The sequence below is a fragment of the Mirounga leonina genome, unplaced genomic scaffold, assembly GCF_011800145.1.
Source record: "Mirounga leonina isolate KUSES-001 unplaced genomic scaffold, KU_Mleo_1.0 Mir_357, whole genome shotgun sequence".
NCBI classification, from domain to species: domain Eukaryota; kingdom Metazoa; phylum Chordata; class Mammalia; order Carnivora; family Phocidae; genus Mirounga; species Mirounga leonina.
In genome coordinates, this window is record NW_023270702.1 from 16,851,413 (window position 1) to 16,865,886 (window position 14,474).

General features: G+C 43.9%; 1 protein-coding gene and 1 pseudogene across 3 annotated transcripts in view; both read left to right on the top strand.

Annotated features, from left to right (window-relative positions):
* Nucleotides 1-7,608, top strand: part of LOC118026987 — a 24,377-nt pseudogene extending 16,769 nt beyond the window's left edge.
* The window catches only part of SYNPO2 (synaptopodin 2), a 163,253-nt gene that overhangs the window by 59,911 nt on the left and 88,868 nt on the right, over nt 1-14,474 (top strand). The window lies entirely within an intron of this gene.

Below are 14,474 nucleotides of genomic sequence, written 5' to 3' on the forward strand. Positions count from 1 at the left end.
TTATTTTATTTTATTTTATTTTATTTTATTTTATTTTATTTTATTTTAGAGAGAGAGAGAGTGAGCATGCTCGGAGGGGAGGGGCAGAGGGAGAGAGAAAATACTAAGCAGGCTCCACACTCAGCACGGAGGCCAACATGGGGTCCATCTCACGAACTTAAGATCATGACCCGAGCAGAAATCAAGAGTCAGATGCTTAACCAACTGAGCCACCCAGGCGCCCCCATGTGACACACTAAATACATGAGAGCTACTCTATTATTTAAGGAGGTCCATGGAAAGAAGAGTGCTTATCTTAGTTGATTCTGACCCCTGAGTAGTGTCAGAAGGGCTCAATCCAGATTCTTTTACTACATAATAAAATGGCTTGCATCTTTGACCCTATCAAAGCCCTTCCATGCCCACTAATACATGTTATTTTCACAACAGACCTGTGAGTTAGTCAGTGTGTTTGTTAGTCCTCCTTTTTGCAGATGGAGAGGATCTTCAGAAAGGGGCAAAGAGTTGTTTCAATCCTAAATGAGGTCACAGAACCTGAACTGGAACCCAGGGCTGCTCACTCCTGTCAGAGCCTGATGGGAAAAAGCCTGCCGCCAGTTTTCTTGTGAAAATACCCGTCCACTTATGTAGTGAACATAGTGCAGAAATGAGCTAATTCTCTAGTCACATCAAAGAGCTGCTTGTTGAACTTTTGACTTTTGGCAAGTCTTAGCCTCAGCAGTTCCTTGACATTCTTTCTACTTTAACTTTTAGTTTTCAAGGCCCTTTTAAATTTACTCTTAGCATTCTTGAAGAGTAGGCATTTTTTAAAATTTTTTTCACTTCTCAAAAAAGTATGTAGTTATGTTCCCATTAAGTCCACATTACCCATCCAAATACTTACTCAAATCAGAATGTTGGTTTGGATATATGTGGTGTGTGTATGGAGGGGGGCGTGTGTTAGTTAACATGAGGAAAAGGAAAGTGCAAGTGAAATTAATCTCAAAGATTTTGAGATATGTCATACTACTCTAAATCTTCTGATTTTAAATATAAAATATGCTTTTCTTTAATTTTGTATACCAAGTTAATTAATTGGTCCATTATTTTTTATAAAGATTTTATTCACTTACTTGAGATAGAGTGAGCATGAGCAGGGTGGAGGAAGGGCAAGCACAGAGGGAGAAGCAGAAGCAGACTCCCCACTGAACAGGAAGCCCGACTCAGGGCTCGATCCCAGGACCCCAGGATCATGACCTGAGCCAAAGGCAGCCGCTTAACCAACTGAGCCATCCAGGAGCCCCCAGTCCATTATTTAATAAAATTTTGTACTTGCTTGGGAAGCATAAGGTCCTAGACAAGCAGGTTTCAGTCTTAGGTAACTTTGTTTACCTCTTAGGACCTTGTGGCAGGTAGGAGAGGGGGTGGGAAAGAGAGGGGGTCAAAAGTATGACAGCCATTTCTGAATCCATCTCTTGTGAGATCAGGATCCCAAACAGCTCTGCTCTGCAACTTGTCCATAGTTGCATGAGTGGAGGGAAACTGTAGAAAATTCTCCACACCTCCTCTGGCAGTCTTCAGCCATCTCAGACTGCTTCAGTCATCATTTCTCTTCTAGAAGCAAGATGACTTTGTTAGAAGAATAGTTGAAATTTTCCCTCAATTTGCTCCCCCTCGAATTTTTGAGGGTTAAGTCCTAGAATGATCTGCCAGCTACCAAGGAAGACACACTTGGGAAAAAGGAAAAAAAAAAGGATCAGTGTTCCTGCATTCTGAAGTCATACATTCAGTTTTACTTTGATTTAAAATATGTTTCCCCAAAGCACCAATTTTTATGTTCTAGGACAGATGACATTTTGACCCTATGTGATATATTTCTATTCAAAGGATTTTAGGATATGTTTGTTCGTCAGTAAGTAAAGGTGAGATGTACTGACTATAAAGTTATTGGTAACACAGAATTTCTTATTTTCATGAAAAGACAAGGAGTATATTTTCCCTGGGAGTGAGGAATAAATTGCAGCACCGAGATGTATATCCCATCCCCACATCAAGGCATCGAAGGAAAGCAGCTCCCTCCAATCATCACTCTCCATCCTTTTCACTTCAGGGACCAATCATGGAGGTTTGCATCCTAAATTTAACTTTAGAAGTTTGCTGCAAGTTCTAAAGAATTCCCTAAACAGGTTTCAAATGTTAGCGCTTTGTGGGCTTGGGAATGAAGGATTAAAAGAAGAGCAATGATTACCGTTACAAAAAAAACTTGGCACGAAATGAAACAGGTTTTCCCTCTCTCTCTCTCTCTTTCCATGTGCTCACCTAAAGCAATAAGTGTGTGGGTGATTACCCCTGAGTTTTCCCGATAATCTCAAGGCAGTTTAATGGCATGGGCAATGGGCTTTTTAAAAGATCACTATAAACACTCATTTCAATTCAAGGAGTATCTTTTAAACTTACTCTGGGACAAATCTGGTACAAAGAAACATGCAAGGTACAGAAGAAACTTGACCCCCAGGCCCTCTCTGGTTGTCTGTGACCATCCTGCTGCCCAGCCATTCTTTCCTAGCTCCCCTTCCTCTACCAACTTATGCATGTTGGAGTCTAAGGCCCTATACTTGGAATGTCGGCCTTGGAGGAAACTTTTGTCTTCTCTACGCTCTCTCCCTACATGTAGTGGGCTGAATGGTGGTCCCAAAGAAATATGTTCACACCCTAATTTCCAGAACTTGTGAATGTTAGTGAATGTTACCTTATTTGGGAAAAGGGGTCTTTGCAGATGTAATTATGTTAAGGAATTTGAGATGAAGAGATCATGCTGAATTATTCAGGTAGAACCTAAGTCTAATGATAACTGTCTTTATAAGAAACACACAAGGGGAGGGGTGCCTAGGTGGCTCAGTCGGTTAAGCATCTGCCTTCGGCTCAGGTCATGATCTCAGGGTCCTGGGATTGAGCCCCGCATCGGGCTCCCTGCTCAGCAGGAAGCCTGCTTCTCCCTCTCTCTCTGCCCCTCTCCTCCACTTGTGCTCTCTCTCCCTCTCTCTCAAATAAATAAAATCTTAAAAAAAAAAAAAAAAAAAGACACACAGGGGAGATTTGACAGACAGAAGGGGAGGAGGAAATGTGACCAAAGAGGTAGAGCTTGGAGTGATATGGTCACACAAGGCCACAAGTCAAGGATTGCTGACAGCCTCCAGAAGCCAAAGGAGCGAAAATATGCATTCTCCCCTAGAGTCTCCGGAGGGAATGCAGCTCCTACAGACACCTTGATTTTGAACTTATGGCCTCCAAACTGTGAGAGAATAAATTTCTATTGTGTGTGTGGGTGGGTTTTTTTTAAGATTTTATTTATTTATTTGACAGAGAGAGACACAGCGGGAGAGGGACCACAAGCAGGGGGAGTGGGAGAGGGAGAAGCAGGCTTCCTGCTGAGCAGGGAGCCCGATGCGGGGCTCGATCCCAGGACCCTGGGATCATGACCTGAGCCAAAGGCAGATGCTTAACCGACTGAGCCACCCAGGTGCCCTAAATTTCTATTGTGTTAAGTCACCAGTTTATAGTCATTTGTTTCAGCAGCCACAGGAAACTCATCACTAGGTGACCTCATCTAATCTCTCATCTTCATATTCCATCCATAGATTCAAATTTTCAAACCTCACCTCTCCTCAGAGTGCCACACCCAACATACATCTAACTGCTTACTGGACATCTCCACTTGGATATCAAGAGATATCTCAAATTTAATATAGCTAAAGGAATTCTTGACTTCTAACCTTTAAACTCACAAATCTACTTCCAAGTCTTCCCCATCAATAAATGGCACTGCTACCTCAAGGTTTAAGGCTAGTTCCAACTACTTCATGGCTCTAGCAGAGAACCTAAGCATCATGCTTGATTCTTTTTTTTTTTTTTTTAAGATTTCATTTATTTATTTGACAGAGAGAGACACAGTGAGAGAGGAAACACAAGCAGGGGGAGTGGGAGAGGGAGAAGCAGGCTTCCTGCTGAGAAGGGAGCCCGATATAGGGCTGGATCCCAGGACACTGGGATCATGACCTGAACCGAAGGCAGACCCTTAATGACTGAGCCAACCAGGCACCACACCATGCTTGATTCTTCTTCTCAATACCTGCCACCTAATTCCTAGATGAATCCTTCCTGGCTACTACCTTAGTCCATCGTCTCTGACTCAGGTTTCTGTTATAGACTTCTTCTTTTCTTTTTTTTTAAAGATTTTATTTATTTATTTGAGAGCCAGAGACAAAGATAGCGAGTGGGAACACTGAGCGGGGAGGAGAGGGAGAAGCAGGCTCCCCACTAAGCAGGGAGCCCGATGCGGGGCTCGATCCCAGGGCCCTGGGATCATGACCTGAGCCGAAGGCAGACGCTTAACGACTGAGCCACCCAGGCGCCCCACTGTTATAGACTTCTAATTCTCTCTGCCTCTACTCTCGTCTCTCTCCACTAAAGCCAGCATAAACTTCCTACAGTGTAACTCAGATCCTATTACTCTCTGCCTCAGATGTTTTAATAGCTTTCTATTACAGTTAGAATAATATCCAAATTTCTTACCTTGGTCTACAACAATGGTTCTCAACTGGAGGCTTTTTTTGCTCCCCATTTCGTACTTGCCCATTTGGCAATCCCCAATTGGTAATTGCAGATGCTTAGGTTCTTTGATTGTCACTAGGGAGAGCCTACTGGCACCTAGTGGGTAGAGCCCAGGAACGCTGCTAAACATCCTACACCTCACAGAACAGCTCCCCATTGTGAAGAATTATCTGGTCCTAAATGTCAGTAGTGCCAAGGTTGAGAAATCCTAGCCTGCGGAGTACACAGAGCTGATTGTTACCTGCCTTCTGTTGTCTCATTTCCTTCTACTCTTCCTTAAATACGCCAAGCTTGTCCACATTTCAGAGCTTTTGCATAGACTTTGGGATGAAACATATTTTCCTAGATCTTTGCATCTCTGTATCTTCATTATTCAGGTGTGAGCTCAAATATTACCTCCTCGGAGAGGAATTCCCCATCTCAAGTGGCCTAAACCATCCTACCCCCAGTTGCTCCATCACATTAGCCTCTTTTTACCTTCTATATTATTGCTCTAATTGGTACTTTAACTTAATTATATCGGTGTTTGTCTACTGTTGGCTTCTTTGCTCAAAGATTTAAGGTCCTCTAAGGTCTTCCAAGCTCTTTGCTAGTTGCACCTGCTGCCGTATCTGGCACAGAGTAAGTGCTCAGTGAATATTTATCAAATCACTGGCACACAAATGTAAAGCCATAGAGGATAATTAAATAGCTCATAAAACGTTTGGTGCCAAAAGTGATGCGGTGAATCACCAGGAAGGCAGGTTTATTTCTAGCCCTTGTTAATTTCGAGTATATGGCTCTGGGTGTTACCTCCATTAAAGATCTAACTCCACTGACAGAAGGAGTGGTTGGGATGTTAAGCCTACCTTGTCTGTAGAAAAGATGTAATTTTACCTTCGACTCTATTGTTCCGAAGACAAAGCAGGCTTTCAGGTAGTAGATGGCTGGTAATCAGTTGTTAATATGGTTGTGGATTTTGAAGCATCCACATAGAAGTAATAGATGAGTCCTTAAAAGCAGAGAAGTCCACTGAGGGATTGCTTTCGGAGAGAAAAATCACGAATTTGCTCTGAAAGAACCTAGTGTTAGGAACAGAGAAGAAAGAAGAGTCAGAGGAAATAGAGAAAACTGGTTAGAAAAGTAATAGGAAGACAAAACAAAACAAAGTCTCTGAGGGCCCAGGTCATGGAGTGAGAGAAGACAGCCAATTTATAAAAAAACATTGTTAACCCACCTAGAAGCCAATTCTCAGCTCCTTCTTGAACCTCTGTCAGCTTCAGTCTATTGGCTTCCTCTCCAGCCTCCACCATCAGGGTGACCCAGAAGTCCTATGAGTTGTCCACCTCTGGCCCCCAGGGCCTTCAGCAGCCACTCCTACACAAGCATGCCTGGCGCCCACATCAGCTTCTCCACTTTTCTCAGGTAGGCTGCAGCAGCAGCTTCCGTGGTGGCCTAGGCACCAGCATGAGTGTGGTCAGGAGTTACGGCAGGGTGCGGAGTGTGGGGGGCATCACAGCTGTCTCAGTGAACCAGAGCCTGCTGAGCCCCCTTAAGCTGGGGGTGGACCCCAACATCCAGGCTGTGCATACCCCAGAGAAGGAGCAGATCAAGACCCTCAACAACAAGTTTGCCTCCTTCATCGACAAGATGCAGCACCTGGAGCAGCAGAACAAAATTCTGGAGACCAAGTTGAGCCTCCTACAGCAGCAGAAAACAGCTCAGAGCAACATGGACAGCACGTTCAAGAGCTCCATCAACCACCTTCCAAGGCGGCTGGACACACAGGGCCAGGAGAAGCTGAAGCTGGAGGTGGAGCTTGGCAACATTCATGGGCTGGTGGAGGACTTCAAGAATAAATACAAGGAGGACCATGAGAGACTATGGACTCTGAGAAACAAACTGATGGTTCTAGAGGGGAGGGGGGTGGGGGGATGGGTTAGCCTGGTGATGGGTATTAAAGAGGGCACGTTCTGCATGGAGCACTGGGTGTTATACACAAACAATGAATCATGGATCACTACATCAAAAACTAATGATGTAATGTATGGTGACTAACATAACATAATAAAATAAAATTTAAAAAAAAGAATAAATACAAGGAGGAGATCAAAGAGCATGCAGACATGGAGAATGAATTTGTCTTCATCAAGAAGGATGTGGACTAAGCTTACATGAACACGGTAGAGTTGGAGTCCCGCCTGGAAGGGCGGACCGATGAGATCAGCTTCTTAAGGCAGCTGTATGAAGAGGAGATCCATGAGCTGCAGTCTCAGATCTCATTCACATCCATGGTCCTGTCCATGGACAACAGCCGCTCCCTGGACCTGGACGGCATCATCACCAAGGTCAAAGCCCAGTATGAGGAGGACATCACCAACCACAGCCAGGCTGAGGCCAGACCATGTACCAGATCAAGTACGAGGAGCTGTAGACATTGGCTGGGAAGCACAGGGATGACCTCCATCCCATAAAGACAGTTTTCTGAGAAGAAACAAATATAAGCCAACTCCAGGCTGAGATCGGGGACCTCAAAGGCCAGAGGGCTTCCCTGGAAGCCACTATAGGGTGAGCAGCACAGGGAGCTGGCTGTTAAGGATGCCAATGCCAAGCTGGCCGAGCTGGAGGCTACCCTGCAGCAAGCCAAGCAGGACATGGTGCAGCAGCTGTGTGAATACCGGGAGCTCCCGAACGACGAGCTGGCCCTGGACATTGAGATCGCCACCGAACATGAGTATCCATACTAAGACCACCAGCGGCTATTCCAGTGGGCTGAGCTGGGCCTAAGGAAGCCTCACCAGTCCTGGCCTCAACTATGGCCCGAGCTCTTTCCAGCCTAGTTTTGGCTCAGCAGGGGCTCCAGCTCCTTCAGCCGTGTGAACCCCAATAAGGCTGTGGTTGTGAAGATCGAGACTGTGATGGGAAGCTAGTGTCTGAGTGGTCTCATGTCCTGTCCAAGTGAAAAACCACTGTGGTCCCTCCCAGCCTCCCATCTCCTGTGGCTGCCATAGAGCCTTGTGGAAGGAGCTGTGCCAGGGAGCATCAGGAACAGGAGAGCCACCTAAGGCTCAGCCCCAGTCCTCAGCCTACCCTTGGGGGGGGGGGTCTATTGCCCTGGTTACCCCCTCGCCCATGCCCCCAACTAAAAGCCAATTCAAATGTCTTTTCCCAAATAAAGCCTCCGATGGCTCTGCCAGTGCTCCCCCCCTCACCACCGGTAAAAATAAATAAATAAATAAATAAAAGAAGAATTGCTGATGCATTTTTGGAACTTTGTGCTTTTGTGTTGAGGGTACACGTTCCTTCCATTAAGCAGTGAATAACTGAAAAGTTTTTGGCAAAGCAAAAATAAATTTAGCTATAAAGAAGTACCTACAAACAGAGAAGGTAATGAAAATATTCAGTTCTTACTTTCTAAAAATGTTAACCCTGCTATGAAATTCCTGTAATCCTAAAGGGTTTGGGGATAATCCTCAGACCGCTAATTTTTCTATTATCTATTTTACTTATTAGGAAAAAGTCTGATAATTTCTAATAGCTTCAAAGTGTTGGAAATAGAAGTTAGCCTGTTCCCTTTCACCCTGTGTTGAGTGGTTGAGAAATCATCAAGGGAGATTGGCAAAATTAGGAATTGGCAAAAGCTTCCATCTGCCCCAAACTGATCCAGTCCTGTTTCCATGTTTGGAAATGGTTTCTTGAGCTTATCCACACTTTGTTGGCAGGTCATATCTTTGCAGGATGACAGGCACTTTTCTTTCGACCACCCGCTAGCCATGATCCTGGCCTTGGGGAATGCAACCCGTCTGTCATGTCCAGAATCAGGGGGCAAATAAACTGAGGACCAAGTGAAATTATGGGTGCAGCCATTGTGTATGAACTCACTGCTTTGCAACCACGCATCACTGAGCTTGCCTTATAGAGGCGTATTTTGTCCCATCATATGAAGAGAGAAGTGAAGGAGAGGACGTTTTTGAAACATGGGTACAGAAGGAGAATTTAATATATCTGATAAGGAACTCAATTACTACATTTTATTCTAAGAAAGAATCACTTCTGTAACACTTTTAGGGAGAGAATACATTGTTGTGCCCAAAGTCAGATACTTTGCAGGAGGCATCCTGGGCAGAGATCTAACCCCTTAGACCATTACAGTGAGTAGGCAGACCGTTCTTTCTGTCCTACTTAAGCACATTTTCATCTAGGAGAAACTAAACTTTAATCCTATCTACAATTTCAGAGGTGGATTAGTTCAGTTTAAGGGCATATTGATACAGGCCAGCAGACTCAGAAATCATTTTGCCCGACTTACTGATCAGTAACTGCTGTTTCAATGTTCAATATATCTTCAACAATAAGAGAAACTTAAGACATTGGGATTTTCATGGGTTTAGACCTGGTCCCAACAATTATTTTTAAGTTTTGTATCTTTAACTTTTTAAAAAACATTAGATTTTACTTATTCCTTCTGTCGATTGATCAAAAACAAAAGGAAATGAGGATCAACTGGCTTTTTAAAATTGGTATTATTAAATGTTGTTAGGATTCATTCCACTGTCTGTAAAACCTTCATTGTAAGGGTGTCTCTCCCAATCTTCGGACTTAACAACTTGCATTAAGTGTTTTGCATAAAGTTCTGGGAAACCTGTATTCACCAGTTAAGTACTGGCTCTAGGCAAACTCAGAAGCTTAGAGACCAGAACTGTTCTGGGAACATCCTGTCCTTGAAATGTGAATATTTCTAATCAAGTGCTGGTCAGGTGATGCATGCCTTTCCCTGAGACAGGCCTAGCAGGCCTAGTAGGGTGCGCATGGCCTTTGCATTAGAGGAGGATCACCTTATGAAGACCATCCACCAGGCTTTGGAATTTCAACCTAATTCTAGAACATGGAGCAGATGCCAAAGGAGGTTTTAGAGGGTAAGAGATAAACCAGAGATAAAGGAAAAAAACAAAACAAAACAAAAACATTGCCTGAGGAAACCTTCAGGTTTTATATATTAGGGTTGGATTCTCATTCTCTCCCTCCATCCTTCCCTCTCTCTCTGTCTCTATTTCTCTCTTCCTTTCTCCTTCTCTCCCATTGGATTCTTTCATTAACCATAGGTGGTTCTTAATGAAGAAGATCTGTGATAAAAGCATTCATCTATTCATTCAACAAATACTAACCACTCTCTGTTAGACACTGTGCTAGAGATATTGATGCTCTTACAAATAAGAAAACCCCTGCCTTCAAGGAACTCATAATCTGAAAGGCATCACAGACAAGAAAAATAACCTTTATGGCAGGATGCATAATGTGTCCCAGGTATTAGCTGGGACCTCCTGGCCCCTTGGGACCTGGCAAAGACGAGCCTCACAAAACTCCCATTTCATGTCTCTCTGAAGGCCAAAGCATGTTCCCAAGATTCCTGTTACATTCACAGTCAGTTTTGCTCTGATTTCCTGCTTTCTGATGTTCTCTGCATCTTGTAGATGTTCTTTTATTTCTGTTCTGACATAGACCCAGGGTTGGGACAACTCCTCTTCTGTTCCCTCCCACACCCGGGTGGGCCTCTCTTCCTCCCACACAAAAGAATCATGAAAATAAGGTTACTATACTGATACTATGTTTTAGAACTTGAACTGAGAGTTTTGGGGTCATGAGAGAGCACAGCAATAAACTTCAAATGACATAGGGCACATTTCTGTTGTGGGGTCTATCTGGTACCCATCACCGGGGCCTTCTCAGTGTCTGCTTCACTTCACAGAACACTCAGATGTCCTCCTGCCTTCTCTTCTGCCTCCTGATTCTCTTCCTCATGCCATCCCTCCTGCACTGTATTCTGCCTCTCCCCCCACACTCCAGTTCTGTAATATTCTTGCTCTCTATTGTCCAGAGTAAGGCTTTCCTTGTCATGCACTCCAAAATTCAAGCGCAAGCCCATCTTGTTCACACCTAAATCCTTCCTGGTACTTAGGCAGTGGGCCTTTCATGTTCTAGAATCCACTTTCTGTTCTCCATATCGAAGGCAGTGTAGCTGCATACTGTTTTCTCCTCTCTTTTATCTGTACTGATTGACTTATACACTCATTCAACAATATTTGTTGGATATCTGCTGTGGATCAGGTACCACTCTGGATGCTGAGAGTAAAGCTGTGTACGAGATGGACACAGGTTCTATCCTCATGAATTTACATTCCAGGAAGAATGTACAAGATGCTAAGAAGAAACAGAAAGGCCCTACTTCATTCTGGGATAGGATTGCACAACATGGAGAGCTAAGTCTGACAAGACAAGCAGGATTAAGCTAGGTCACTCAAAGGATAGCATTTCAGACAGAGGGACTCAATGACAAAAGTTGGCTCTGAAGTTCTCCACCATTCAGTCGAGCTGCTGGAATGGAAAGGGAAACAGAAATTGTGGTTTATTTCCAACATCTCTCCCTCCAGCTCCCACACCTCCATACTCAAGCAATAGCTTTTGAGCAGAGTTGAAGTATGAGCTCTCTAATGAGGAAGACAAGGCACAGTCTCCTACCCTTTTCAGTTTCTGGGTGGAGTCAAGGGTCTGAGAGTCTGGTTTGAATTGGTTTCTCTTTCCCAGAGGCTGGGCCCTGGAGCACAGCTCTCTCCTCACCCAGGTAGATCCCAGGGAAGGAGCTTCTCTGCAGTCTTGTCTTGGAGAATGGAAGTCAGGATATGGCTGGAGGGTTTGGTCATGCTCATAAAGAGCCGTGAGATTTGGCTGTGGAAAGAGCCAAGATGTCCATCGACAGATGAATGGATAAAGAAGAGGTGGTATATATATACAATGGAATATTATGCAGCCATCAAAAGGAATGAGATCTTGCCATTTGCAATGACGTGGATGGAACTGGAGGGTATTATGTTGAGTGAAATAAGTCAAACAGAGAAAGACATGTATCATATGATCTCACTGATATGAGGAATTCTTAATTGCAGGAAACAAACTGAGGGTTGCTGGAGTGGGGGGTGGGGTGGGAGGGATGGGGTGACTGGGTGATAGACACTGGGGAGGGTATGTGCTCTGGTAAGCGCTGTGAATTGTGCAAGACTGTTGAATCTCAGATCTGTACCTCTGAAACAAATAATGCAATATATGTTAAGAAAAAAAAAGACGAAGAAGAAGGTAGCGGGAGGGGAAGAATGAAGCGGGGGAAATCGGAGGGGTAGACGAACCATGAGAGATGATGGACTCTGAAAAACAAACTGAGGGTTCTAGAGGGGAGGGGGGTGGGAGGATGGGTTAGCCTCGTGGTGGGTATTAAAGAGGGCACATTCTGCATGGAGCACTGGGTGTTATGCACAAACAATGAATCATGGAACACTTCATCTAAAACTAATGATGTAATGTATGGGGATTAACATAAGAATAAAAAAAAAAAAGAGCCGTGAGATTTGGAATTGGGTCCCAGGGCTGTTGTTAGTTTATATGGAACATTTATGCAAAACTGAAAAACAAAACAAAGCAAAACAAAACCCTGCCACTTCTTCTGGGATGATGCAACCCATGGTCAGGGTACAGGCTTTGAGAAGGGAAAGGTCCCCTCTACCGGGGTGCTGCCTAAACGGAAGGTAATCCACTTTGTCCCAGGTTGTGCAGATTCTATAAATGTAGTTTGAATAGATCGATGAGGTTCTTCTAGTACCTAAATCCATGGATATACTCAAATTGTAGGTCTTTCCTCACAAGGCTCTGAATGATTAGCTGATAAAATGGCAGTGTTTAAGGAACTGTGCATCACAATCGGTACATCTTTTCCGTTCTTCTTATCCAATTACTTAAAAGTAACAGTAATAATGGTTAACCTTTATTGGGCATACTTGACATGTTCCAGGCACTGCACTAAGTAGTTTATAGAGATTAACTCCATGAATTCTTACAACAACCCTATGACTTACACATCATCAGTCCCATTTAATGTTTCGGAAAACAGAGGCTTAGGTGGTTGAACTCAGCTAGTGAGTGGGTTTTAACTTAAAGCCCATTTTAACTCCCACTCTATACCGCCTGTTTTCTTTTCTTTCCCTGCTTTCTTCCTTTCTCTCTCCTCCCTCTCTCTCCTGCCCCATGGGAACAAACCCTTGCAGAGAAGCCAGGTCAAGGAGGTATGCATTGTGCTTCCTGATAACTCTATGATTGACCTCTGATTTCTGAATGGCCCCGAGACTGGGCTTTCTAAACAAATAGCTTCCCTTTGTTGTTTGGGGTATGCCAAAGAGTTCAGGATTCTGAAAATCCTGGTTTCAGGTTTCCAAACCAGTAGGTCATGCCCAGAGCCTAATCCTTGCTGGGTGGCAACATGTCACCACACAAGAAAACACAGCTGTACTAGGCCCTTGGCAGGAGGCTCTGTGGCTTTTCTGGCCAGCCCAACCGAAGGCACAATGGAGAAGCCCCCATCCATGGTCATTTCTAGAGAACTCTTCGCCATGTGGGGAAAACAGATATAGAATAGTACCTGGTAGTTTCTCTGCAAAAGGCTCCATGTTTTCCTTATGTTTTTGGCACACCTCAGGATAATTCCCTTAGGTTTTAGCCATCTCCTCAAAAATCATAAGATACACATTTTAACCAAAGTTTGTAGATAAAAACTGGGGCCACGATAGTGGTACTCCCCTTGACTTGGCTTTGAAAAACCTTTATACTCTAAAAAAAATGTAGCGTCTACTTGAAACATAGATCTATTCATGCACCTTTAACCTTTGTTAAAGATTGTGATATAATGAAGATGCATAGCTAATCCAGAAAATGTCTAATTTTGGTGAAAAATGTACAACATCCAATATATTAACTTCCAAATAAGATAACCTGGTGCTCTCAGTTATTGGTTTCCAAGGACTCGTTGAACATTTCCTTGTTTGGCTTTGGAGGAATTTGCTCTGGGATTTCAGCCTGGCCCTTGACTCGCTGAAAGACTACAGACTTAGAGCAAGCAGGCAGAGAAGCCAACTAGCGAAAATGAAAGTAAGAGGTCCTGGGCCAGATGCTTAGTGTGTGTTCTTTAAATAAGGAAGAACTCCTGCAGGGTCAGGGGAATGTCACTGGCAGCCCCAGAACTTGGGAACGCCAATCAGACATCATGTACTCCAGACAGATCAACAAAGTCCAGAGGCAAAATGTTTCATTGTAACTGATACAGCAGTGTCCTGGCTTCTCTGAGATGTCTTCTCTCCCAGAGGTTGTTATTTTACCATTAGCCATTTAACCCTTTCCCCTGATGTTGACATACCTAACTCAGTAGGGAAAGCGAGTGGTAGATCTTCCAGACCGAAGCCCAGGCTTGGAAGGTTACAGCTAAGAAAGCATCCGTAGCCAGGTCCAGTCCCATTTAGTAAAATTTCTAACCATGATACAGTGCTGGGGCATGCCAAGAAGGGAACCAGATATGCATGCATTAGCTGAGGTGAAAAGAACAGTGTCTTCCTCTTAGTTGGGGTTGGGGTTGGGGTCAGGGAGTGACAAGGTCTTATTTTTGAAAATTGTGAAATAAATATTGATTAAAATGTGTAACATTAACATCTCCTCACCTCTTGAGAACTTTTACAGAGAGTGAGTGTGAACACTATTGCATTTTTGTTTTCTTTGTTTTAAAGATTTTCTTTATTTATTTGACACACAAAGAGAGAGAGAGAGAGCAAACACAAGTAGGCAGAGTGGTAGAAAGAGGGAGAGGGAGAAGCAGGCTCGCCACTGAGCAGGGAGCCCAATGAGGGACTTGATCCCAGGATCCCGGAATCATGACCTGAGCCACTTAACTGACTGAGCCACCCAGGCGCCCCTCTACTGCATTTTTCTTTCCTTTTTTTTTTTTTTTTTTAAGATTTTATTTATTTATTTGACAGAAAGACATAGCGAGAGAGGGAACACAAGCAGGGGGAGCGGGAGAGGGAGAAGCAGGCTTC